At 46.8% G+C, this 27,879-nt stretch overlaps 1 protein-coding gene across 4 annotated transcripts in view; it reads right to left on the bottom strand.

Annotated features, from left to right (window-relative positions):
• ASAP1 (ArfGAP with SH3 domain, ankyrin repeat and PH domain 1) overlaps nucleotides 1-6,804 on the bottom strand; it is a 387,159-nt gene extending 380,355 nt beyond the window's left edge. For all 4 annotated transcript variants that reach the window (XM_030795523.1, XM_030795519.1, XM_030795522.1 and 1 more), the window contains exon 1: nucleotides 6,493-6,804. The gene's annotated coding sequence lies outside the window, so the exon portion shown is untranslated. The remainder of the gene's footprint in view (nucleotides 1-6,492) is intronic.
• Nucleotides 6,805-27,879: the final 21,075 nt, after the last annotated feature.

Here is a 27,879-nt window from a genome sequence, read left to right on the forward strand (position 1 = left end):
AAATTAGCCAGGCGTGGTGGCGCACACCTATAACCCCAGCTACTCAGGAGGCTGAGGCAGGAGAGTCACTTGAATGCGGGAGGCGGCGGTTGCAGCGAGCCAAAATCGCACCACTGCACTCTAGCCTGGGCGACAGAGCAAGATTCCATCTAAAAAAAAAAAAAAATTAAAAATTAAAACTCAATGATGAAAAAAGTTCAACAAATGTAACACAGCTAAGCAACTGAAGCCAATATACCTGACTTAGCCTCCTCGTTCAGTGCCTGTCATTTGCTGGGCACTGTGCTGGGCACAAAGGGCCAAGAGGAATAACATAGAGTCCCAGTTCCCAATCCCCTTCAAGATGCCCCAGCTCACAGGTGAAGAATTATATGAGCAAACACATTTCCCTGCAAGACAGCTGTAATAACAGCTACCATCTACGGGACCCTTGTGCTGGCTGCTTTTCTTACATTATCTCAGTTAAGTCAGTATGGTCAGTGCAGAAGAGAAGGAAAGGTGGTGACTACAGTAGACCCCAGAATCTTCTGGTTTTCCCACCCACCGACCATTCCACTGAGCCATCCTGCATCCCCCAAGGCCTCAGGAGAGAACAACTATAATGGAATGCCTGGGCACCCTTTTCACATTTCTACTCAAAAGGAAATTATTTAGATAGAAAACTACAATGAAATAGGCACACAGTATTGTTACACACAGGCCGAGTTTTTACAAAGGCAGAAGCCTTGACCAAAAATTCATGATTGGCTTTGAAAGGGGAAATGCCAACATCCCCCAGAAACCACGGGTGGGCGCTGTCTTGACGCCCTTCTTCCTGTTCTGCCCACGGCTGATCCTCCCCGGCTGGCTTCTGCGTAACTCCCACCACAGCTGGGGAAGTACTGACAGGCACACTTCTTTATCCCAAACCAGGCTCCAACCAGGATCCCACCACTGGGGGGACATACTTTTGTTTTCCTAACTCTGTGCACCTTCGCACTTCCTGACTTAGGGCAGTGAAGGAAGAGGAAACACCAAAAATATTACAAGACAGGCTTAGTTTGTGGCATTTCCAAGAGATGGGAGCTGAAGGGGCTGCCAGGGTGACCCCAGGCAGCAGATGCCCTCGGTCGCTTTGTAACTCAGCCCGTCAGTGGCCAAGAGAGCTCATGTGCCTCTCCAAAGTGCTTAAGGTCTCAAGAAACCGTCTGTTTCTGGGGAGGATCTGGGACAGGAGCCCATTTTCTCTAAATAACTGAGAGGACTTCAGAAATCTGGTCTTAATTACCCCCTTGCAGCAGCATGGCTACACAGCACATCATGGTGTGTTTCCTTTACTCTCAGAAGATGGGGCCACCAGTGCGCCAGGCCCTCCAGTTGCTTCTGCCCCTAAGGACTCAGATGGGTCTGTCCTAATCGAACCACACACTCCCTCCTGACCTCTCTGGGAATGGCCTGCTCTGGGAACAGGGCTGGCTGAGGTTAGGGACCTGGCTGCAGCTCTGGAACAAGGTTTTAGCTGTACAAAAGGAACAACTGTAGGGATGTGTGCTGTGTTAGGAAATGAACTGGGGGCAGACTCTGAAGTCAGAGGACCCTTGAGGTGCGAGGCAGGGAGCTGGTAGAGGGTCTGTGTGGGTTGGTAAATTTAATTTTTTTCAAGAGGCCGGGTGAGAAATTAGTGTCCCTGGGTTGAAACTGAACAATCGGGCCGACAGCTGAAGAATGCACAGTGAAATGAACCCTCAACTCCAACTCTTTACGGAGGCCGGGCACAGAGAAGAGCTCTGACGAAGGAGTGACTGTGAGGACACAGTGGACGCTGACTCCCACCCGTGCATCACTACAGCCACGGTAAGATATCCCTGACCTTCTCTTCCCCATGGGTTAGGAACCTCTCCCCAGAGCTCCCATAATACCCTCCTTTCCCAGGCTGCAAAGATATCCACATCTTAATCCCCAGGACCTGTGAATACATTAGGTCCCACGAGTTACATGGCAATGGAAAATGAAGGTTGCAGGTGGAATCAAGGTTGCTGAGCTGTTGACCTTAAAATAGGGAGAGTAGCCTAGATTATACAGGTGGCCCAGTGGAATCACTTTAAGGGTCCTTCAAGGTGGAAGAAGATGCCAGAAGGGAGAATCAGAGAGATGGAAGCTTGAGAAGGATTAAGACCAACATTGCCGGCTTTGGAGGTGGAAGAAGGAAACCACAAGCCAAGATATGCAAGTAGCCTCCTGATACTGGAAAAGACAAGGAAACAAATTCTTCCCAGTGCTGCCAGGAGTAACACCCTCTGCTAACACCTTGATTTCAGCCCAGTGAGATCCATTCTAGACTTCTGACCTCCAGAACTGTAAGATAGTAAACTTGTATGAGGTAAACCACTAAGTTTGGGGTAATTTGTTACAGCAGCAATAAGAAACTAATACACTATCACTATGCATATCCTAATATAATGCAATTTTTATTTATATGTCTATCACCCCCATCAATAATAATAATAATAATAGCTAACATTTGTTGAATTTCCCCTTACTGTGAGCACTTATTTTCTGGTAAGGCCAGCACCAAGTGTTTCATTCACATAAGATACTAAATAAAAAGGTAACTTCAATTGAACACACAATGAAGGTAAACACAGGGACTTAAGAGTAGGGGAGGGAGTTAAAAGCATCTTCGAGGAGATAAAGACACAGGTGCTTTTTAAAGATGAGTAGCAATTAGCCTGGGAGAGAGGAAGAGCATCCCCGGCAGGGGGAGGAACGTAAGCAGACACTCAGGGAAATGAAACACAGGGCATGTGCCGACAAGCACTCTGGCAGCTCCACAGCAGGCTGGTAATAATGTCTCTAGCCTGTCAGTCTCCTCGGAGGTCCAGGCCTCCTGCCTGCCTGAAATCTCCACAGGATGCCTCCTAGACATCTCAAATTTAGGATGGCTGATACAGAACTTGATTTTCTCCATAAGCATAATCCTCCTAGTCTTCCTGTCTCCCACAACAACGCCACCATACACTCAGCTGTTCAAGCCAGAACCCCAGGAGTCACCCTTGAGTCCTTCCCCTTGCCTCATTCCAATGTAATCTATCACCAGATCTCATCAATGCTATCTCCAAGATCTAAGTAGGCTCCGCCCACTTCTACCTCCATTGCTGCTGTCCAGTTCTAAGCCACCATCCTCTTTCCTCCTAAGTGGTCTTCCTGCTTCTACACTTTGCCCCCTGTGATCCATCCACTTTTCATAAAAGCAGTCAAAGCAATCTCAAAAATGTCAGTCAGGCTGGCCATGGTCGCTCACCTGAGGTCAGGAGTTTCAGACCATCCTGATCAACATGGCGAAACCCTGTCTCTACTAAAAATATAAAAATTAGCCAGGTGTGGTGGCGCATGCCTATCATCCCAGCTACTCAGGAGGCTGAGGCACGGGAATCACCTGAACCCAGGAGGCAGAGGGTGCAGTGAGCTGAGATCGTGCCACTGCACTCCAGACTGGGCAAAAGAGCTAGACTCTGTGTCAAAAAAAAAAAAAAAAAAAAAGAGTCAATCAGATATCACTGCTGAGCTTAAACTCACCAAAGCTTCCCTTTGTACTGGGTGGAGGGACTCTCCCCAGCATGGCTTAGAATTGGCTGTGTGATCTCACCCCTGCTTCCCTCTCAAACCTCACCTTGCGCCATTCCCCCCATCTCTCCCTTACACTCTAGCCCTGCCTTCCCTCACTCCTTGGAATACACCAAGCTCTTTTGTGCATAGCCAACTTTGCACATTCCCATCCCTCTGCCTGGAATGCCCTCCCCTGCAATCTCTCTGCCTGGCCAGTTCCTTCTCCATTTTCCAATCTCAGAAAGGCTTTCCCTTCCAAAACTAGGACCAACTTTGTGCCACCAGCCCCTACTTTGGTCCCAGGTTTGTTTCCTTGATAACAAGGAATCACTCATCTGTTAGAGGTTGTTTCTTCTGCTTCTTCCTTGTTGCTCATCTCCTCCAGAGGAATGCAAGCTCCAGAAGGGCAGTGCCAGGTCTATTTCATCCACCACTGTATCATCAGGACTCCACACAGGGCTTAGCATGGCGCAGGTGCTCAGTACATGGTTGTTCAATTGATGAATTAAAAGAGAAAGTGTGAGGCTGACATTGAAAGATGAGGCTGGAAATAGAAGGCCTTGAGAATAGGGTCCTATTCATCTTTGCACGACTGGCACCTCCCACAGGGAAGCCACTTAGCAAATGTTTCACTGGATGCATGAAAGAAAAACTCGATTCCAGACAAATCTGAGATGTGCTGTCCTTTCTGGGCAAGGCTCCCCAAGAAGTTTCCGCTCCTCCTTAGGACTTCTTAGGAGGTAACATGTCTAGGGCATACAGCAAGTGCTGAATAAATGGGGTGACTGTTACTATTGCTCATGTGGGGATCACTCCTGCAGTCTGCTAGAAAAGACCTTCCGGAGCCCATGCCAGATACAGCAGTGGTTGGGTGAAGAAACGGGAGGGAAAAATGAGAACAAAGCAGCAGGATCCAAATACAGCTGAGACCTAGGTGGGGAAACGGCAGGAACGACACTGTCCTAGCTAAGTGTGGTTCCCTTCTTTCCTCTAGACTTCAGCCACCTAGGTGCAGCATGGAGATGCCAGCTGGGACGTGAGTCTTCACAAGGGAGGGCTCAATCTAAATGCACACATTCATCTTTGGGCCTGCCAGGCTTGCACTGATTTTGAAAATCTGGCTCGCTGTGGCTGGTGAAGACTGGGGAGGTGTAGAGAATTTCAATTTCCCTCACCAAATGGCAAGCTTGCGAAAAGTCCTTTCTCTCCAACATTACCACATACTAAAAATGAAAAACCAGCCATTCAGAGCTCTCATGAGAAAAATAGATGGGCTGCTTAGCTCACAAGAAACAGGAGGGCTGAAAATCAAGTCTAGAGAACATCAGAGGGTACATTATGTGCTAAGATACTGCCCTTTTTTGGACCTGGGAGTTTCTATTTTGCACAAAAGAATGGGATAGGGAAAGTAATTCCCTGTATAAGCCACTCATTTTATACTTCAAATCCATTTGGTAGCTGAATCTCCAAATCCATTTAGTGGCTCAACAGTGGGGGTTAGGTGATTTTTGTTTTTTTTTAACCCCCTATCTCAAAATATGCAGTTTGAAATAAGTGCATATCTCAAAAATAGCAGCATTAACAGGACAGAAGAGAAGGCACTAAAGTGGTGAAGGTTATGACGCAAAGAAGACATGTCTCCAAATCGGTTTCATGGCTAACAGACCAAAATCTAACACAGAAGGGGCATGGGACTGAGCCTGAAGAAGTGGAAACTACTTCTGGCCACGTGACCTTGGGCAAGTCAGGTCACCTTTCTGGGCCTTCTCAGAAGGGGCTGAATCAGTTGTTCTCAAAGATCTTTTTCTTTCGAAACTGTTCACTGGGTGTTTCCAGAAGACCCGCATTTTCTTAAAGCTATCTGGCCGCGCTACAGTTGCAAAACAGAAAGGCTTTGGGGTGAAGGTTGCAATACAGATAACCCTGGCCTAAAAACCGATAAGCTTTTACAATCCCGAAACATTACTCAGCAATCCAGGTCCTGATGTCATCCCAGAATCAATCACGCCAAGATAATCTAACAGAGTAGACAGAGGAAAATGTGAGAGAAAGTTCTTTTTCTTTCCTGATGAGTACAGGTAAAGTTGAGGTCAAGTTAACGATGATGGTCTGCAGTTGACCATCCGTCTCCCTGAGCTACTGGAAAACCACATTATTAAAGGACACTGCTTTAGAAGTGCCCAAGATGAACTCTTGGGATGTATCAAACCGCAGAAAACCGGACACCGGCAAGTTTCTTTTTTCTTTGAAACTTCATGTCGCTCTCAGAAAACGCAGCAGGTCCCAAAATGGTACAAGCGGAAAACACAAGCCACTTCACGGTCCGCCCAGGAGCAAACCCCAAGCTCCAAGTAGGACTCCCCCCACCCCCTTCCCTTTCGTTTCTCTTCTTTTGCTTTAGGCAAGTGGCCTGGGGCCTGCCAAGCAGCGCCGGGTCCGGGCAGGGGCCGGGGCCGGGGGCCGCGGAGAACTTTCCGCGGCCGCGCCAGAGACAATGCCGGCAGGGCGCCCCATCCGCGGGGTCCGGGCCGCCAAGCGCGGGGTCCGGGCCGCCAAGCACGTCGTCCCGGGCCCTGCCCCGGAGGGGGACGCGAAGCCCCCCAGGGCGGGCCCCGTGCCCGGCCCCACTGCAGGGGCCCCCTCTCCCGAGCTGGACGCGCGGAGACCCCCCCACCGGGCGGCCTCGCCCGGCTCCGCAGAGCCTGGCCGCGCGTCCCGCACACGCCCCAGCCCAGGGCCGGCGCCCTCCCCGCGGAGAAGGACACCCCGCTGCGAGAGGAGCCGGGAGCCCGCCCGGCGCCCCGTCCCGGCGCCCCTCCTCGCGCGAGGGACTGGGCAGGGGGCGCCCGCGACTGTGGGCGACTCCGCCCGGCCCCGCCGAGCGCGTACGAGCTCCCCGCAACTCACCGGGACCTGGCGGGCCGCTGGGCATTATTCCATCGCGGGCTCGGCCGGGCGCTCGCGGCTCTCGGGTGGGAAAGCGAACTGCGACCGGGAAGCGCCGGCTGGGCGGGAGGCGCGGGCCCGGGGCTGCCCAGCGCAGAGTGCTCGCCCGCGGCGGCGGCCAGGCCAGGCGAGGCGCGGGAGCCGAGCGCGGCGCAGGAAGGGGCGGGCGACCATGTGCCGAGGGGGAGGAGGCCGCGGCGACGCGAGCGGCTCGCACGATCCTGCTCGGCGGCGGAGGGCGCGGGTTTCAGGAAATCCAAACACTTCGACAGGAAATCGGAATCCTGACTAAGCATTCCCGGCCCCGAGCCGCTCCGCGTCGGGGGCTCCCGCCTCGCTTAACCCTTGGCCCGCCGGCAGCCACGCGGGGGGCACAGGAGGGGCCCCAGACCTCGGCCGGGGTCGGGCGTCCTTCGCCTTCCGCCCCATACCCCGGCCGGCCGGCCTCCTCCCCGCCTGAGGTGGAAGGGGTGGGATTTATCCACAGAAAACCCTGGACGCGGAAGGTGCCTTTCTAAGGCCGGGACAGCGGCAAAGGACGTGCCTGCCTTCCATCTGCAGAGGATGGACCTGCACTGTCCTGGCCGTTACCCCTATTTTCAATAAAGGAATGACTTTACCAGGCTGCCCCTTTCACCGCTTCCTCTCTGCTCTTATAATTTCTTCATTTTTGCCCAGTGCCAAGGGAACAGGACCTTCCCAGTCAGGATAGTATAGGAACAGTATGGAGAGTAATCGTGTGGGCTGCAGGCTGTGTCCGGTTGGAATATGGCCTTTTTTCTACTCATGTTACCTTGAGTAACTCACTCAACTTTCCTGAGCCTCAGTTTCCTTAAATATGAAATGGATGTTAATTCCAACCTCATAGGTTTGATCTGGAAGCTGAATGTTTAGACAGGGACTGGCACATTGGAAACGCCCAAATAAATGATAGCCATGCTTGTCCTTATTATTACCATTAAAAGACATCAGAGAAAGGAGGATTTTAATTTGTGGGATGTATATTGTGCATATCTGTCTACTTTCAAAGTCAGACAGTCGTCTTTCTTTAGAACTTCATTTCCCTCCTAATCATTGGGTGATTGTTTTTCTTTGCAGCATTTCAGAAACGGCTCTCTGCAGAGGAAATGGTTAGTGGCCGTGGCAGACCCCCTTCTGGTGAAATCTGAAACAGAAAACCTCACAAAATTTGGGATTTTGCTCCTAATCTGAGAGTCCGGGTATGGTGGGGAGTGGGGGTTGTTAAACAGTCTGGAGCGGATTTACAAAGTTTGGGAAAACCAAAATCAATCTCTGACTGGGCAGAGAGGCCGGGCAGCCAATGAGTGATTCATTGTGGTTTCCCACGGAAATGCCACATTTCGGGGGTGTCTACCTGGAGGATGCAGCTTGGTGGTTTTGCTGCAAGTGTTTCAGATTCCTTTGAAACCCAATCAGACTTTGAAGAGGGAACAACATGCTCATGAGCGAAAACAGAAGCCTGAAATGAACCTGCTGGGAACTGAAAGTTGGGTACCAGCTCGTTTACTCCAAGTAAGGAACAGATATCAGTTTTAGACCCAGCATTGTTCCTTTTCTGCAGTTCTCTTTCCGTGGCCAGAAGCAGTAGTACAAGCTCTGGGCTGGGCACCAGGAGTCCCAGGTCCTGCTCCAGGCGCTCTGTAGCTGCCGTCCCCTCTGCCTGGAAGAACGCTTGTATGGCTGTTCTTGGCACGCAGCTCACAGCCCAGAAGTCAGCTCCGCAGAAAGGTTTTCCCCAACCATGTGATCTACTTGTCTCTGGCACCTACACCCCACCTCCACCTCTCCCAAACATAGCGCATCCTGTTTGATTGCTTCATAGCCCTTGTCACTGTGTAATGTAGCCTGCGTGATTGGTTGCTTATTTTTTATCTGCCCCCCCGCTTTCCCCACTCCATGGGTAAACTGCGTTCCAGTAGTACCTTTGCCTGTTTCCTTAGAACAGTGCTGGCCCATATGAGACCATCGATAAACACGTGTTGAATAAATGAAAGAAGCAAACAAACTAGAGTTGCAGATGGGACCCCCGCCTGAGGTCGGGTGGTTCACTCCCTCCCGCAGCTCCCTGTGGCTTCCTCTTTGGTGGAGAGATTCAAAAGGGAACACCCAGTGCGGTGGAAGGAGCACCAGATGGCTCTATTAGTGCTTCTGGAAAGTTAAAACTATAAGTAGGCCAGGTGCGGTTGCTCACACCTGTAATCCCAGCACATTGGGAGGCCGAGCGGGTGGATCACCTAAGGTCAGGAGTTTGAGACCAGTCTGGCCAACATGCTGAAACCCCATGTCTACTAAAAATACAAAAAATTGCTGGGCGTGGTGGTGGGCGCCTGTAATCCGAGCTTCTCCGGAGGCTGAGGCAGGAGAATCGCTTGAACCCAGGAGGTGGAGGTTGCAGTGAGCTGGAATCAAGTCATTGCATCCCAGGCAGGGCGACAGAGTGAGACTCTGTCTCAAAAAAAAAAAAAAAAAAAAAAAAAGCCTAAGTAATTAAGACTGTCAGATGAGGTAGCTGTAGTCTCATTGGTATAGTCCCAGTTAATTACTCCCTCCTTTGTGCTTCCTTAGCATTTCTGTTTAAAGAATATATTTATCATATTGTATACTCACTAGATGACTGCTCTCCTAAATCAGATGGAGGAAAGGAGTCCACATTTGTTGACCACTTGCTCTGAGTGGGTCCCTGAGCAAGGTGACCCACTTGAATTCATTTTGGATAGACAGTTCCTCTGTACAGAGGGCAGCTCATTGCAGCTGCTGGTGAGCTCAGAGGTGGGCCCAGGGGACATGGAGCCGAGCATCACTAACACTCGCACTTGTTACTCTGCTTGGCAGGCCTGTGCCGCCTTATCTAGCTACATAGGTCCTGCCTCTTCCTTGAAAGTTAGTTCAAGAGTACCCACTTCTTGGAAGCGTTTTCCAACTTATCTCCACCCTACTCCACCCTCAATGTTCTGAATAGTCCTGGATACCCTGGACATGACTCTGTAACAATTCTCAAATGCTCTCAAGGCAGTTCCTCAGAGGAATTGTCCAGTAGGAATGAGTCCGGTTGCCCCCAGCAGTCACTCCCTCATTAAGTCACTCTTTGAATTGGCTCTTCTCCCTTCCTTGCCTTACTTTCTCACTTCTTTATTTGTTCTTGGGATCCCAAATAAAGTAACTGCACCCATCTTCTTGTCTCAAGGTATACTTCTGGGGAAACCCAATCCAGAGTAGCATTCATGCATATATTCACAGATACTGGCTGGGCACCCCCCACGTGCCTGAGCAAAGACTGAGCATGAACACATAATATATGTGGGTAACTCTACCAGGTTCAGCATGATCTGAGAACATGATGCATGTTCAGACATGGAAAACAATGAGACTAGAAAGCCTTACACCACCTTAGAGTTGAGGAAACAGAGGCACAGGAGTGTTGAGTAACTTGCCCAAGGCCAAACACTAGTGAGTAGAGGAGTGTGTTAGTCCATTTTCAGGCTTCTGATAAAGACATACCTGAGACTGGGAAATTTACAAAAGAAAGACATTTAATTGGACTTACAATTCCACGCAGCTGGGGAAGCTCACAATCACGGCAGAAGACAAGGAGGGGCAAGTCACGTCTTACATGGATGGCAGCAAGCAAAGAGAGAGAAAGTTTGTGCAGGGGAACTCATATGGGAATTCAAGATGAGATTTGGGTGGGGACACAGCCAAACCATATCAAGGAGCATTGGAGTCCAGGCTCTTCACCACCCTGCACTCTCTTTCTTGCCAGTTCAAGCTGTTGGGAGAGAGAATAATGAGAAGAAGAGAACCAGAAGGAGAATCAGGGGGCATGGGAAGAAATTGCTTTTAGAAGGAAGGAATGAGCAACACTCACAAATGTCACAGGAAATTTCATCAAGAAAGGACCGGAAAGCAAGTGTTCATTTCATTTGACAATGAGAGGGCTGATAACTTTTACCAGAGCTGTCTTGATGGAGTGGAGGGATTGGAAGCCAGATTGCAGTGGGTTGAGGACTGAGTGGGAGACAGCAAGTGTGGACAACTCTTTTCAGAAATATAGCTGTCTAGCAAGTGGGAGGTAAGGGTAGAGGCTTCTTTAAAGATATGTGGGCAGGCAAGCATCTGGGTTGGTAGGTGAGGTTGAGAGGAAGGGATGGTTCATTGATAGAACAGGTACTGAGGATGAGAGGAGGTGGGAACTAGAGTGGGTTGGGGGCACGAACCCTGGACTGGAAGAGGCCACCTTGTCTGCTGAAGGAGAGGGCTGAAGGGCAAGGTGCAGAACTCTAAAGTTCCACCATGAACATCCTGAAGTCACAGACCAGGAGCTAGGTGGGTATCTTGAGTTTAGACCTCTGAGTTTAATTCCTCATGAAAATCATGCTCTGGGCTAGGCGAGGTGGCTCATGCCTGTAATCCCAACACTTTGGGAGACCCAAAGCAAGGGAATCGTTTGAGCCCTGGAGTTTGAGACCAGCCTGGGCAAAATGGCAAGACCCCATCTCTACAAAAAAATTTAAAATTAGCCAGACATGGTAATATGTGCTTCTAGTTCCAGCAACTTGGGAAGCTGAGGTGGGAGGATCGCTTGAGCCTGGAGATCAAGGCCTACGGTGAGCCATGATTGCATCAGTGCATTCCAGCCTTAGCAACAGAGCGAGGCCCTATCTCAAAAGAAAAAAAAATGCTCTGGATGATCAAATGTAGATGAATAAAAAGTGACTTCAGCCTAATGACTGGAAAAAAGATAGCATGAGAAGCTATTTTGGCCCAAGTAAGTTAGTGAAGTAGGAAGGCAAGGATGAGCAGGAGATACTTGGGAGATTCAACAATCGCAGTTTGTTGGCTGATGGTGGGGCACACACAAGGAGGGGACAATGGTGCTCACCTGTAAGGAGGAGGAGGGTGGTATTTTTAACCATGACAAAGAGTGAGGGATGGGAAGGTTTTGAGGAGGAAGATAATGAGTTCCTGTTTGTGCTTTCTGCAGAGAAGGGAGTAGGTGGTGGGTAAGAATGCTAGGCTGGGGAGGGGGCTGGGCTGGGGAGGGGGCTGGGCTTGAGTGGGGGTGGGCAGGAGGGAGGCAGAGGGACCTGCTCAGTTGGTGAGTGGGGGAGTTAGCATCTGAAAAGATAGCACCCTTCACTAGCTTCTCACAGTCTTGCATCATCTGGATTTTTCTAGTGCACGGTTTCTCATTCTTGGCAATATTAACATGTTGGACCGGATGATTCCTTGTTGTAGCCGGCTTCTGGCGCTTTGTAAGAGTAGCCGGCTTCTGGCGCTTTGTAAGATGTTCAGCAGCAGCCTCCCCTCGGGGAGGTTCGGCTTCTACCCACTGGATGCCAGCAGCAACTCTCCAGTTGGCAAAATCAAACACATCTCCAGGCATTAAAAAATGTTCCCTGGAAAGCAAAATTGCCCCCAGTTGAGACCTCTGTTCTCTCAGCTTTTCCTTATATCACATGAAAATTGTTGATTAAAAGGTGAGTTGTTTGATAACCTTTTTTAGCAAAAGCACTTGTGTCCAGTTTGAAATCCTGGCTCCACCACTTCTCTGGTTCATAACCTTGAGTGACGTTCTTGCCTTCTCTTGGTTTCTTTCTTTTTTTTTTTTTTTTAACCTGTAAAATGGAGTTTTTGAGAGGATTGAATGAAGTAATCCATGTAAAGCATCGGGCTCAGTACAGGGTGCCTGGTCACTGTTCAATCATTGCTGGCTATCTTTATTAGTATTTTAGTGGTATTTAGGCACTGGTGATGTATCCAGACCACATTTGGAAATTTGGACCTGGAGATACAGACCTCACACATGTATCACAGACAAGAGGGCACACTCGAGGCTGTGGATATCTATACATGGTCTGGAGAGAAAGTAGACAGGAAGAAGAAGAGAGGCCATGTAGACGGGGAACTAGGTATAGCTTTTCATCTAACCAGCATTAAGTGGCAGCCCTGACCTTTGGGCAGTGAGAAGCATGGCCACTGATTGTCTTCTTGGTGGATGAGAACAACGTTGATGCTGGAGTTAGTTGAGTGCACACCTTGGAGTCAGGTGTTATGCCCATGTTAATGCTCACAACAAGGCTGTGAATTAGGCATTCTTTATTGTGCTCATTTTATAGATAAAGAAACTGACACATAGAGAAGTACGATGGTGAAGGAGGGTGAGTTCAGCAAGATAGGGTAGGAGAAAGGGCCTTTCTCACAGAGAGGGGCCACATGAGGAAAGGCAGAGGCCCAGAACAACCTTGGAACAAAGAATGAGAGAGGTACAAAGTGTTGGAAGGCAAGACATGGGTGGCTTCCACTCTAGGGGCATCCCTGGCAGTGCCATGTCCAGCCATATTGGAGCCCAAGGCAAAAGGGAAAGTCAGTCATACTGATTCTGTCTATATTTATTTATTTATTTATTTGAGACAGAGTCCCGCTCTGTCGCCCAGGCTGGAGTGCCGTGGCATGATCTTTGCTCACTGCAACCTCCACCTCCTGAGTTCAAGCGATTCTCTTGCCTCAGCCTCTCGAGTAGCTAGGATTATAGGCCCACACCACCATGCCTGGCTATTTTTTTTGTATTTTTTTAGTAGAGACAGGGTTTCTCCATGTTGGCCAGGCTGGTCTCGAACTCCCGACCTCAGGTGATCCACCCACCTCTGCCTCCCAAAGTGCTGGGATTACAGGTGTGAGCCACCACTGCACCCGGCCCTGATTCTGTCTTTATTTGAAATTTTAGTATTTTGTTCATCTTGGAACTTTGACATTCATTTTTCTTTTTTAACAATTGCACTAAAATATTCTTTATCTTGACTGGATTTGTTGACACTCACTTGGATGGATTGAACAGAATGCCAAACTCTTCTAGCCTTCTTGGACTTGCTGCTTATGAGGCAAATTCCAGCCTGGGTCACTCCCTTGTCCCTTAGCCAGGAGAAGACAAGGATCCTGATTCCAGCCCCACAGGACAAGAGCCAATGGAAGAGAGGTAATTCCGTGGAAAACCAAGGGCTTTCAGAAAGAGAAAATGGATCCGGGCACCTAAAACCTAACCAATCTGTGTACTACAAGAAGTTCTTCTTTGGGCCATCCAAAGATCCTTGATGCCGGGAAGAAAGCATTCCAGGGGTGTTGAGGAGAGGAAGAAAGGAAACAGTGGGAAGTGGGGTCAGCACATGGAACATACACAGCCAGGTAGTTAAGAACCTGTGCTATGTCATCATAGGAAAAATAAAAACAAAAACAAAAGCAAAATAAAATAAAAGAACCTGTGCTGCAATGGAGAAGGCTGAGTTTTCGCTCAACCACCTACTAGCAGTGTCATTTTACCCAGTAATAATGGGGTAAGCCTCAGTTTCCTGGCTATAAAATGGGGATAAAAGTACCCAACTGATAAAGTTGTTGAGAGGATTAAATGAATTTAGTCATGTAAAAGTGCCTGAGCATAATAAGTATTCATCACTTTTTTCCTTTGTTTTTTTTTATTTTTTATTTTTTTGTTTTATTTATTTATTTTTTTGAGACAAACTCTCACTCTGTTGCCTAGGCTGGAGTGCAGTGGCCTGATACTGGCTCACTGCAGCCTCCACCTCCCAGGTTCAAGCAATTCTCCTGCCTCAGCCTCCTGAGTAGCTGAGATTACAGGTGCCTGCCACCACACCTGGCTACTTTTTTGTATTTTTAATAGAGACGGGGTTTTGAGAGGTGACAGCATGCTGGCAGTCCTCACAGCCCTTGCTCGCTCTCGGCGCCTCCTGCCTGGGCTCCCACTTTGGTGGCACTTGAGGAGCACTTCAGCCCACCGCTGCACTGTGGGAGCCCCTTTCTGGGCTGGCCAAGGCGGGAGCCGGCTCCCTCAGCTTGCAGGGAGGCGTGGAGGGAGAGGTGCGGGCGGGAACCCAGGCTGCGCACGGCGCTTGTGGGCCAGCTGGAGTTCCGGGTGGGCATGGGCTTGGCAGGCCCTGCACTCGGAGCAGCCGGCTGGCCCTGCCAGCCCTGGGCAATGAGGGGCTTAGCACCCAGGCCAGCAGCTTCGGAGGGTGTACTGGGTCCCCCAGCAGTGCCAGCCCACTGGCGCTGCGCTCGATTTCTCGCCAGGCCTTAGCTGCCTTCCCGCGGGGCAGGCATGGGACTGCAGCCCGCCATGCCTGAGCCTTCCCCCGCCTCTGTGGGCTCCTGTGCGGCCTGAGCCTCCCTGACGAGCACCACCCCCTGCTCCACGGTGCCCAGTCCCATTGACCACCCAAGGGCTGAGGAGTGCGAGCGCATGGCACGAGACTGGCAGGCAGCTCCACCTGCAGCCCCGGTGCGGGATCCACTAGGTGAAGCCAGCTGGGCTCCTGAGTCTGGTGGAGATGTGGAGAACCTTTATGTCTAGCTCAGGGATTGTAAATACACCAATCAGCACCCTGTGTCTAGCTCAGGATCTGTGAATGCACCAGTCAACACTCTGTATCTAGCTGCTCTGGTGAGGCCTTGGAGAACCTTTATGTTTAGCTCAAGGATTGTAAATACACCAATCGGCAATTTGTATCTAGCTCAGGGTTTGTGAACACACCAATCAGCACCCTGTGTCTGGCTCCAGGTTTGTGAATGCACCAATTGACACTCTGTATCTAGCTGCTCTGGTAGGGCCTTGGAGAACCTTTATGTCGATACTCTGTATCTAACTGATCTGATGGGGACGTGGAGAACCTTTATGTCTAGCTCAGGGATTGTAAACGCACCAATCAGCGCCCTGTCAAAACAGACCACTCGGCTCTACCAATCAGCAGGATGTGGGTGGGGCCAGATAAGAGAATAGAAGCAGGCTGCCTGAGCCAGCAGTGGCAACCCGCTGGGGTCCCCTTCCACACTGTGGAAACTTTGTTCTTTCGCTCTTTCCAATAAATCTTGCTACTGCTCACTCTTTGGGTCCACACTGCTTTTATGAGCTGTAACACTCACTGCGAAGGTCTGCAGCTTCACTCCTGAGGCCAGCGAGACCACGAGCCCACTGGGAGGAACAAACAACTCCAGATGCAACGCCTTAAGAACTGTAACACTCACTGTGAAGGTCTGCAGCTTCACTCCTGATCCAGCGAGACCACGAAGGAAGAAACTCCGAACACATCTGAACATCAGAAGGAACAAACTCCAGACATGCCACCTTAAGAGCTGTAACACTCACCACGAGGGTCTGCGGCTTCATTCTTGAAGTCAGTGAGACCAAGAACCCACCAATTCTAGACACAGTTTCACCGTGTTGGCCAAGCTGGTCTCAAACTCCAGACCTCGGGTGATCCACCCACCTCAGCCTCCCAAAGTGTTGGGATTATGGGCGTGAGCCACCGTGCCTGGCCACTTTCTTCCTTTTTTAAGAATTATGGTATCAGTATTTAAAAATTTATTATTTTTCAAGCTGAGTAATGAAGGTGAGAGAGATGGAATAGTAACATGAGGCTTAGGAAGATCTCAGGGAAGGTTTGTTTTGTTTCTCTCCCAGTTGGGAGAGCAAGAGAAGGGTCCAGTGGAGAGGGAAAAACAGAGGCATGTGGTAAGCAGTCTCCGCTGAGTTGGGAATACTGTGTATATCCTCAAATTGAGCTCATCCATTCCAATTGAATGATTGGATCAGGTTTGCACACCCTGCTGGCAGTGTGGTCATAATAAAGCCAGGATCTCTGAATGCCAGGGCAGTTTTTCTCCCTGAAAACCTGGCCACGGTACTATACCCAATCAGAGTAAATCCTGGAGTCATTCCTTGTGCCCAGGTCATAAGGATGTGAGATATGATGAGATCTTTCCCATTACACTGTTAATGAAGCCCCACTCAGCTAAAACACACTCTGAAGGGGCCCTGTAAAACACTGGCATTTCCTCTAGAGTTGCTGAATATCAGGGAAAATGCTTTCCGTTCTTAGATTATTAATTCTGAAAGCTTCATTTCCAGCTATAATGGACCTTGGTGATAAAAGGGTCAGACAAATGGGTCACAGCAACAATCTGTTAAAGTAAGGTCTGCTTTTTTTGTGTGTGGAATTAATAAAGGCCTCACCCTCTTCACCTGGGAACCCCAGGAGGTCCAAAGCAAGCCCTCCTTGACCTTTTGGGGTGAAATTCCCCACTCCGTGTTTCAATAGAACCTTGGGATCAATGCTGACAAGCCTTGACCGCCATGCACAGTCTCTCCCCTATAGTTTCTGAGGGCAGAGATTCTCTTATTTGCCTCTGTATCCCCAGCATCTATCAGAGTACAAGGCACACAGTATGTCAACTCATGTCTCTTGAATGAACTTACATGCTTTACAAAACATCATCACAAACCAGCTGTTGGAAAAAAGAACCCTGTCATTTCCTGAATCAGCAAAGTTCAGAGCTGGCTTTTCCAGCAGGTATGTTCTGAAACTGACCGAATAGTCTCATAGACAGTTTCTTCTGATAAACATTTGAAAGTTACCCTTCTGGTCTTAAACCTTGAAACTCACCAGATCCAGACAATGAGATGCCAGGCCCCTCATTCATCATGATTGCTTCCTTTCTCCTCCCGAGTTCCTGTTTTCTCATAGTTACATTTCTCCCTTCCCATATAAACCCCTAATTTTAGTCAGTTAGGGAGATGAATTTGAGACTGATCTCCCATCTCCTCCACTGCAGCACCTGATTGAAGCCTTCTTCCTTGACAGTACTCATCTCAGTCATTGGCTTTCTACGTGGCGAGCAGCAGGACCTACACCGAACCCCTGGTGTTTCAGTAACAGTTCAGGGTGGAAACAACCATGTGTGTTAACAACAGTAATGATGTTGACAATGTACAGTAACTAAAATTTGAGTACTTACTGTATGCCTGACATTGTTCCAATGCTTCTAATGGCACTATGTGTGTTCATAACAGTAAAGACATTGGCAATGAACAATAACTAAAATTTGAGTACTCACTGTATGCCTGGCACTGTTCTAATGATTCTAATGGCACTTTCTACTGATTATCTCATTTAATCTCAAAATAAACCTATAAGGTAAGCTACTAATATGTACATTTTACAGAGGAAGAAATTGAGGCTCAGAAAGGTTACACACAAGGTATTTGTCTTTGGCAATTACCCTCAGGCTCTCTTGCTGCAAACAGCTCCAGGGGCCAAAATAAGGCATGGAGTTTGCCAACTTTAAATCTAACGGATATTTTAGTGTATCTGAGCCATAGATTTATACTGTAAAATAACAGGTCCCTCTAGTCTGGGCCTACTGTTTCAGAAAAAGTGGAAAATACTTCCCCGGTGGTTTTGTAAATAGTCCTTAATTGAACTCAGCATTGGTATCATTACCACCAAGTTCTGCAATTAACCAGCCTGAAGATTGCTTGCTAGGTTGCAGCTACAGAGATATTTACATATCCATGTTTTTACTGTAGGCAAGACTTCCAGCATGTAAATTGCTTATCTAGCCATAATCATAGCTGCTAGGAAGCTGCCTGGGGCCATTTCAGGGGAATGAGGAAGGGAAAGGATTCCCCTAAAGCCAGCTGTTGCTACCTCAGAATAACAACACTAACAATCAAGAACTAACATATGCACAGTCCTTTAAAAATTACAAAACACATTCTCATACAGTGACTTGCATCCGTTTTTAATTTCTGTAATAGTAGGGAGGAGAGGACTGCTGTGAGGGTCATTATTTTAAAGAAGAATCCCCAAAGCCCTGTTTCCTCCAGGGCAATATTGTTGTCTTTGATTCAATAAATATTCAGTGAGCACCAACTATGTGCAAGGAACTGTACTAGGTGCTGGAATGTAATGGTGAACACAGTAGACACTGTCCCTGGGCTCATGAAACTTACAGTTTAAGTGAGGAGAAAGACCTTAAGCAAATCATGTATACAAATAAATATAAAATTATAACTACTGCAGTGCCACCAGAGAGGTAAAAATTGCAGTGGGATCCTAAAATAGAGGGATTTAATCAAGATCAGGAAAAGCTTTTCTGAGCTATGATATTAGGAGTTAACTAGGCAAAGAAAGAAAAAAGAGTGTTTCATGAAGAGGCAACAGCATGTGTAAAGGCTCTAGAACCAAACCAACAGCATGTGTAAAGAACCAACCCATGTCTAGAACTACGAGCATGTGTAAAGGCTCTAGAACCAAAGGGAGTTATCATTTCTGCCAAATGACCAACCTATTTTCTGCCATATTCTATTGGCTGAGGCCTTTTTTAAAAAGGATCATTAGACCCAGCACTTTGGGAGGCCGAGGCAGGCGGATCACGAGGTCAGGAGATCGAGACCATCCTGGCTAACGTGGTGAAACCCTGTCTCTACTTAAAATTCAAAAAATTAGCCGGGCGTGGTGGCGGGCGCCTGTAGTCCCAGCTACTCGGAGAGGCTGAGGCAGGAGAATGGCGTGAACCCGGGAGGCGGAGCTTGCAGTGAGCCGAGATCGCGCCACTGCACTCCAGCCTGGGTGACAGAGCGAGACTCCGTCTCAAAAAAAAAAAAAAAAAAAAAAAAAAAAAAAAAATGATCATTAGAATATAGAATCTTAGAGATGAAAGGGATTTTTCAGGGTGCTGTAGTCCAGGTAACAAACAGTAGGTGCATAGCTGATGTTTGAATGGAGTGTCAAAGGGGGTGTATCAGTTTTTGCTGAATAACAAACTATCCCCAAACTAAGTGGCTTAAACAACCACCCAGCCCTTCATTCTGTGGGTTGGTGATTTGGGTGGAATCAGCTGGGTAGCTTTCACCGATCTAAACTGGGTTTATTTATATACTTGTGGACATTTCCCAGGTCAGCCAAAATGGTGTATCACTGTTTTCTGTGATTGCTAATCTTCCAGCAGGTTAGACCAGGTTTGTTGATACAGCAGCAGGGTTCTGAGAGAAGCAAAAGAGGTTGCTAGGCCTTTTATAGCCTCAGGTTCAGGACTCTCACAACCTCATTTCTGCCATATTCTGTTGGCTGAGGCTTTTTTTTTTTTTTTTAATGATCAAGAGAATATAGAATCTGAGAGATGGAAGGGATTTTTCAGGGCGCTCTAGTCCAGGTAACAAACAGTAGGTGCACAGCCGAATGAATGGAAAGATGAATACACCACACACACCCATCTTCAGCAGTTCCAGCCCATGGAATATTGCGCTAATGGGCTGGAACTGGTTTCTCTACCTTGAGTTTATTTTTAACTTCACATCCTTACCCCCATCCACAGTGAGGTCAGAGAGGTGTATCTAAAATGCCAACCTCACCTTACAACCTTCAATGTTTCCCCAGTGCCTGCCAAGCCTATTTGTCATCAAAATCACCAGGATAGGCTGTTTTAAATACTGACTTTGTGCTAGGTTCAGTGGCTTAGGCCTGTAATCCCAGCACTTTGAGAGGCCGAGTTGGGAGGGTCACTTGAGGCCAGGAGTTCAAGACCAGCCTGGGCAACATAGCAAGACGCTGTCTCTACAAAAAAATTAAAAATACAGACTCCTGTCCTCCATCCTAGATTCACTGAATCAGAATTTTTGGGATCAATATTTGTAAAAGCTGTCCCAAGGAGTGAGATCCAGCAACTGATCCAGCTTTTGGGTACCAGTGGGCTGCCAGGCAGTCAGATTCAAGTTTTGCAAAGAAGGTTTTCTAGCATTATTGATCTCATCAGCTCAGACACTTGCCTTCTTAAAAAAAAACTCATACTCCTCCATCTGCACTACTCCCAGAAGTGATGTTTTCCTTCACTGTGAGCCCAATATATCCTGTAGAGACTTTAAAAAATCATGTTGTTATTCAAAATGCATTATTAAAACTGGTATACATATTTGCCACACTCCCATTCCCCGCCCCAGCCCTTTTCCCACTCCAAGTAGATTGTCAGGTCCTTGAGGGTCATATTCATCATATTAACTTCAGTGCTTACTGGAGGTCTCAGTGCAAAATTGATCCAATGAACCCAAGTGTTCACTGAGGGATGAATGGATAAACAAATTGTGGTATGTACACAAAATGCAATATTATTCAGCCTTAAAAAGGAAGGAAATTCTAACACGTAGCTCAATAGAAAAGACCCTTGAGAACATTACACTAAGTGAAAAAAGCCAGTCACGAAAAACATAAATACTCTATGATTCCACTTATATGAGGTACTTTGAGCAGTCAAATTCAGAGATAGAAAGTAGAATGGTGGTTGCTAGGGGCTGGGAGGAAAGCGAATAAGGTTGTTTAATGGGTACAGAGTTTCAGATTTGCAAGATGAAAATAATTCTGGAGATGGATGGTGGTGATGGTTGTACAACAACATGAATGTCCTTAATACCACAACTTTTAAGTACATTTAAATATGCTGAGGATGGTCAATTTTATGTTATGTGTATTTTACCATAATTAAATTTCTTTTTTTAAGTTGAACTGCTGAAAGTATAGATGGCCACCAGGCAGTTATTGAATGCCTCCAGGCTTGGGATATTTCCTGACACATGACTTTGCCAGAGACCAGCTCATGAGTTTGATTATAACTTCGATTCTTTAAGATAATGGCTCTGCACTTATTCCATGAGCCACTGATGAGTGCCAGTCAGCTGAGGTTAGGCCAGCGCTGCTAGCTGCCAGCTGTCTCTGCCTGGCTCCTGAGGCTTGGCCCCTCTCCCGTTTTCTGCTCCAGTCCTGTTGTGGTCTCGGCACTGTTCTTGCTTGCAGACTTGGTGTAGCTCTGCCTCGGTGGCTGTCTCTGTTCCCAGCTTCCCACAGCTCATTGACCCTGCCCCAGGCAGACCCGGGGGACTCAACCCCAGCTCATGTCAGCCTCCTTGGAAGAAGAAACCAGATACAAAATTCTGTTCCTTTCTTTTCTTTCTCTCTCTCTTTCTTTTTCTTTTCTTTCTTTCTTTCTCTCTCTCTCTCTTTCTTTCTTTCTTTCTTTCTTTCTTTCTTTCTTTCTTTCTTCCTTCCTTTTTTTTTTTTTTTTTAATCAAAGTCTCACTCTGTCACCCAGGCTGGAGTGCAGTGGTGCGATCTCGGCCCACTATAACCTCCACCTCTGGGGTTCAAGCAATTCTCCTGCCTCAGCCTCCAGAGTAGCTGGGATTACAGGAGCACACCATCACACCCAGCTAATTTTTGTATTTTTAGTAGAGACAAGGTTTTACCACATTGGCCAGGCTGGTCTTGAACTCCTGACCTCAGGTGATCTGCCTGCCTTGGCTTCCCAAAGTGCTGGGATTACAGGTGTGAGCCACCGTACCTGGTCGCTAATTTTTATGTTTATTGTTTCCCCACCAGAATGTAGGCTCCACATGGGCAGGGATTTTTGTCTTTTTTGTTTAATTTTGTTCACTGAGGTACCCTAAGCACCAAGAACAGTGCCTGTCACATAGTTGGTACTCAGTAAATATTTATTGGATCCATAAACCCGTGATGAGTACAGGAATGGATGGAACGCTTGTCACCTGCTTGCTGGGTACCATTTTTCACTTAGCAATCATTGGAGGCACCATGAAAGTCCATTCTACATATGAGGAAACTGAGGCACAGATAGGAGTAATAATTTTTCCATGATTCAAAGAAAAGCCTGGGTCAGAGACTACATACAGAGAAAATGGCAAATCTAATAGGAAAGGAAAATCAGCTTTCAATGTCAGAAAAAAAAGAGATGCACCTGCTTATCTTTTTTTAGCCTTTGCCCTTGTTCAACTTACAGTTAAGAAAAAAACCAACTTCATGTTTTCCAGCAATATCACTGCTGGATTTTGTCAATCTTTTCCTAACTGAAACATAGTTGGTAGGTGATGGAAAGGGATAGTAAAAGATTGGGGCAAAGGGTGAGTAATGGGTTGCATGAACTGCTTGCTAGGGTTTATCACAAAATATAATTTCTCATTCACTTAAAAAAGTATCTTGTTGTTTCCAGATAAATACCATGAAGGTGATTCATTTTGTTAGGAAAGAATTTTTTTCTTTGATTTCCTGGGGATCACAGGAGACTGGGATTTATTCCTCGTTTTAACGTTTTAACATGATCTTTCTGTTTAAGTCACTTCTCCTGCTGGGTCTCAGTCTTATCATCTGAACAGAATGGGACAGGAGGAGGGCACGGGAAGTCTGCTAGATGACTTCCCGGGTGTCAGAGCTATGTGTGCGTGACAGTCACATTTTTTGCTTAGTTTGTGTGTTAGACATCAAAAATGGCAAAGAATTCTAAATATGTTTCTAGTCATACTTTACATACTATGTTTTGATTTGGGGGTGACTGATAAAAATAGAGGGAAGAGGAGCCCCTTGAAGCATTCCTTGTGGCCATCCCTGCAGAAAGGGGACTGTCTGGCAGCAGCAGAGACTCTGAAAGACAAAGGTGCAAATAGAACCACTGAGGGGCCCGGGACAAGGGGGTGCTAGGGTGGGAGAAGAGCTTTAGGGGTTCTGAGAGATCCATGGCAGGGATGCCATGTTCTCGTTCTTGTGGCAGAACCCTGCAGGTACCTGGTGGGAGGGCTTCAAGGGCAGCCGACGGTCACGAAGAAGCTGGAGTAGATGAACCTTAGGGTTTTGTTTAGAACCCGCAGGAGATCCCCTTGGAGATCCCCGAAATAACTGGGTCAGATCCTGCAGGGAGGGAGGTGACATTCTGCTCAGGCAAGTGAGGACAACCAGCCTGTGAAATTTGAGTCATGCCTGTAAATGGGGTGACAGCCAGAGATGTTCTGGCTTCATATGCAAATTAGTTAACTTTTCAGACAAGTTAATGGAAAGATATTAAAACAATGGAAATGGCTCAGTGGCTGCTCAATGTGTACTGCAATTAGAGATCTCAGACAATCTGAAGTTTCAAGTACATCGGTTTGATTTCACTTTCAGCTGACGTATAAAGCGTGTGGTTAAACAAGCAGACTTTGAGTTTATAGTCAAGTTTAAAAACGTAATGGCTAGCTGGATTCATTTCAGGAGTCAGCACATTGGGGTCCACGTAGTGGAAATAATAATCCTGGCCTTCTCTGCGCTGGTCAGATGCCATCTGGAGAATTTATTGACTTCTGAGGGCCGTGTTTCAAGAGGACATGAATCAACTCTCATGGGGTCAGGCAAGGGCAACTGGGTAGGGGGAAGGATCTAGAAGTCTGTTATCTGAGAAACAAGATCTGGGAGACTCGGGGAGGATCATCAGAGCTGTGTTTGAATGCTTGAATTTTTGCTACAGAGAGAGACTCCATCTCAAAAAAAAAAAAAAAAGAAGCAAATAACCTAATATATTGGAGGTAATGAGGTCTGATGAGGTCTGCAGTGTAGAAAAACACAGCACAGCAGGTAAGGGGAGGTCAGAGAAACTAGGGTGGGGTGGGGCAGAACCAAGACTGCCGTTTTTGAAAATTGCAGTAAAATATACATAACATAAAATTTAAGTGTACATTTCAGTGGCATTAGGCATTCAAATTGTTGTGCATAATCCCAGCTACTCGGGAGGCTGAGGCAGGAGAATCGCGTGAACCCAGGAGGCGGAGGTGCAATGAGCTGAGATTGTACCATTGCACTCCAGCCTGGGCAACAAGACTGAGACTCTGTCTCAAAAAAAAAAAAAAAAAAATTGTTGTGCAACTGTCACTAACATTTGTCTCCGGAACCCTTTTTTTTTTTTTTGAGATGGAGTCTTGCTCTGTCACCCAGGCTTGAGTGCAGTGGTGAGATCTTGGCTCACTGCAACCTCCACCTCCGGGGCTCAGACAGTTCTTCTGCCTCAGCCTCCCGAGTAGCTGGGATTAGAGGCATGTGCCACCATGCCCAGCTAATTTTTGTATTTTTACAAAATAAAAAATTTTTTTTTGTATTTTTACAAAATAAAAAATTTTTTTTTGTATTTTTACAAAACAAAATTTTTTTTTGTATTTTTACAAAACAAAATTTTTTTTCGTATTTTTATAAAATACATTTTTTTTTTTTTAAAGAGACAGGGTTTCACTGTGTTGGCCAGACTGGTCTTGCATCCCTGACCTCAGGTGATCTGCCTGCCTCAGACTCCCAAAGTGCCCGGATTACAGGCATGAGCCACCATGCCCAGCCCAGAACCTTTTTGTCATGTCAATTTGAAACTCTGTACTGATCAAACAACAACTCTCCATTCCTTCTCCCACCCCAGCTTGTTAAAAAGTGGTCAAAGGATCTGAATGGACATTACTCAAAAGAAGACATACAGATGGCCAACTTGGTATATGAAAAAATGCTCAACACCACTGATCATCAGGGAAATGCAAATAAAAACCATAATGAGATATCATCTCACTGTAGTTAGAATGGCTACTGTTGACAAGACAAAATATAATAAATGTTGGTGAGGATGCAGAGAAAAGGGAATTCTTATACACTGTTGGTGGAAATGTAAATTAGTACAGCCATTATGGAAAACAGTACAGAGGTTTCTCAAAAAACTAAAAATAGAATGACCATACGATCCAGCAATCCCACTTCTGAGTATTTATCCAAAGAAAAAGAAATCAGTATATCAAAGGAATACCTGCATCTCCATGTTTACTGCAGTACTATTCACAATAGCTAACCTATGAAATCAACAGGAGTGTCCATTAACAGATGACTAAAAAAAATGTGGTATATATACACAATGGAATATTATTCTGCCATAAAATTGAAATTCTATCATTTGCAGCAACATGGATAGAATTGGAAGTTATTAAGCGAAATAAGCCAGGTGCAGAAAGACAGATCTCCCATGTTCTCATATGTGGGAGCTACAAAAGTTGATCTCAAGAAACTAGAGAGTAAAATGATGGTTAACAGAGGCTGAGATGAGGGAGTAAGGATGAAGAGAGTTTGGTTAATGGATCCAAACATACAGAGAAGGAATTAGTTTTTGCGTGTAATACCACCGTAGGGTGACTTTAGTTAACAATAGCTTATTGTATATTTCTTTTCTTTTCTTTTCTTTTTTTTAAGACAGAGTCTTGCTCTCTCGCCCAGGCTGGAGTGCAGTGGCGCAATATCGGCTCACTGCAAGCTCTGCCTCCCAGGTTCACGCCATTCTCCTGCTTCAGCCTCCTGAGTAGCTGGAACTACAGGCATGCACCACCACGCCCGGCTAATTTTTTTGTATTTTTAGGCGGGGTTTCACCATGTTGGTCAGGCTGGTCTCAAACTCTTGTCCTCAATAATCCGCCTGCCTCTGCCTCCCAAAGTGCTGGGATTATAGGCATGAGCCACAGTGCCCAGCCTAATGTTCCATTTTTAAAAAAACAGGATAGGTCTCAGGTTCAGGGCCTTGGACAAAATAATTGGTTTTTTGTTTGTTTGTTTGTTTTTTGAGACAGAGTCTCACTCTGTCACCCAGGCTGGAGTACAGTGGTGTGATCCTGGCCCACTGCAACCTCTGCCTCTGGGGTTCAAGCAGTTCTCATGCCTTAGCCTCCCGAGTAGCTGTGCTTACAAGCATGTGCCACCACACCAAGGTAATTTTTGTGTTTTTGGTAGAGATGGGGTTTCGCCATGTTGGCCAGGCTGGTCTGGAACTCCTGGCCTCAAGTGATTGACCCGCCTTCATTGTTTCATTTTCATTTTGTAAAATCATCTTTTACCTATGACAAGTGATACTGTTTATGATACTGATATAAAGTGAATATAAATCTAATTTTTTTTTTTGAGATGGAGTCTTGCTCCGTCGCCCAGGCTGGAGTGCAGTGGCGCCATCTCGGCTCACTGCAAGCTCTGCCTCCTGGGTTCATGCCACTCTCCTGCCTCAGCCTCCCAAGTAGCTGGGACTACAGATGCCCGCCACCAGGCCCAGCTAACTTTTTGTATTTTTAGTAGAGACGGGGTTTCACTGTGTTAGCCAGGATGGTCTCGATCTCCTGACCTCGTGATCCGCCTGCCTCGGCCTCCTAAAGTGCTGGGATTACATGCCTGAGCCACCGCGCCCGGCCTATAAATCTAATTTCTTAAAAGTAGATCAAAGGAAAATAGTCTATGACAATTGACTATTGTGATATGTGAATAGAACAAGAATCTTGAAGATTAATGTGCTGTAGCTGGCGTTTGCCTAATTTTTTGATGCTGGATATCTGAGCCTCACCTTGATTGGGAGGAACATTCCAGATGCGAGTGAGTCTTCCTGGAAGGCAGCACCCCTTCATCTTATAGAAGCTGACAAGGTCAGCCTTTCTTTGCTCCATGGCTACTAGGTGGGGTGAGAGACTTAGTCTGGACCTATTGAGTGCTCCCAGGATTTCACATGTACAGCGAGATGCAGGGGCAGGGAATATCATCTACAGTGGTTGCCAGAGATTCAAAAGTCCATCAACAAAAATCTATGACAGTAAAACATATACCTACCTTATGACCCACTAATTCTACTGGAATTGCTATACTTAAGAAAAATTAGTGAATATGTCTACCAAAAGACAGGTCCAAGCATTTTTATAGCAGCATAACTTATCATAACCAAAAACTAAAAATAACTCAAAGGTTCATTAAAAGGAGAATGGATAAAACATTTTGGTAAATTATACATCAGAGTACTAAACCATAATAATAATAATAATAATAATAAAAACTATGAGGCCAGGTGCGGTGGCTCACGCCTGTAATCCCAGCATTTTGGGAGGCCGAGGTGGGCGGATCGCCTGAGGTGGGGAGTTCGAGACCAGGCTGACCAACGTGGAGAAACCCTGTTTCTTCTAAAAATAGAAAAAATAGCCAGGTGTTGTGGCACTTGCCTGTAATCCCAGCTACTCAGGAGGCTGAGGCAGGAGAATTGCTTGAATCCAGGAGGCAGAGGTTGTGGTGAGCTGAGATCGTGCCACTGCACTCCAGCCTGGGCAACAAGAGTGAAACTCTGTCTCAAAAAAAAAAAAAAAAAAAAAAAAAGAAGTATGAACAATACTGCAAGTAACCACATGGACAAATCTCACAGATATAATGAGAGAGAGAGAGAAAGAGAGAAACCCTAGGCACAAAAGAGAAAGCCTAGGCACAAAAGAGTATACACAGAGTAGATATTGTATGGCTCTATCTATGTGAAGTTCAACAACAGGTAAAACTAATCAATAGTAATAGAAGTCAGAAAAACCTGGACATGGTGGCATGTGCCAGTAGTCCCAGTGACTCGGGAGGCTGAGACAGAAGAATCGCTTAAGATCATGACACTGCACTCCAGCCTGGGCAACAGACGAGATTCTGTCTCAAAAAGAAGTGATTGCCTTTAGGGGGAATCCTTTATCAACTGGGAGATGGCACAAGAAAGCCCTCTGAGGTGTTAGAAATATTGTATATTTTGAACAGGGTGGTGGTTACACGGGCGTAGATGTATTTGAGATGCGCACGTGAGATTTGTGCCCTTAGCGCCATATAAATTATATCTCAACTAAAAAGAAAACAAAGCCCAGTAGCCGAAGTAGTG

This window comes from Nomascus leucogenys, chromosome 16 (assembly GCF_006542625.1).
Source record: "Nomascus leucogenys isolate Asia chromosome 16, Asia_NLE_v1, whole genome shotgun sequence".
In the NCBI taxonomy this organism is placed as follows: domain Eukaryota; kingdom Metazoa; phylum Chordata; class Mammalia; order Primates; family Hylobatidae; genus Nomascus; species Nomascus leucogenys.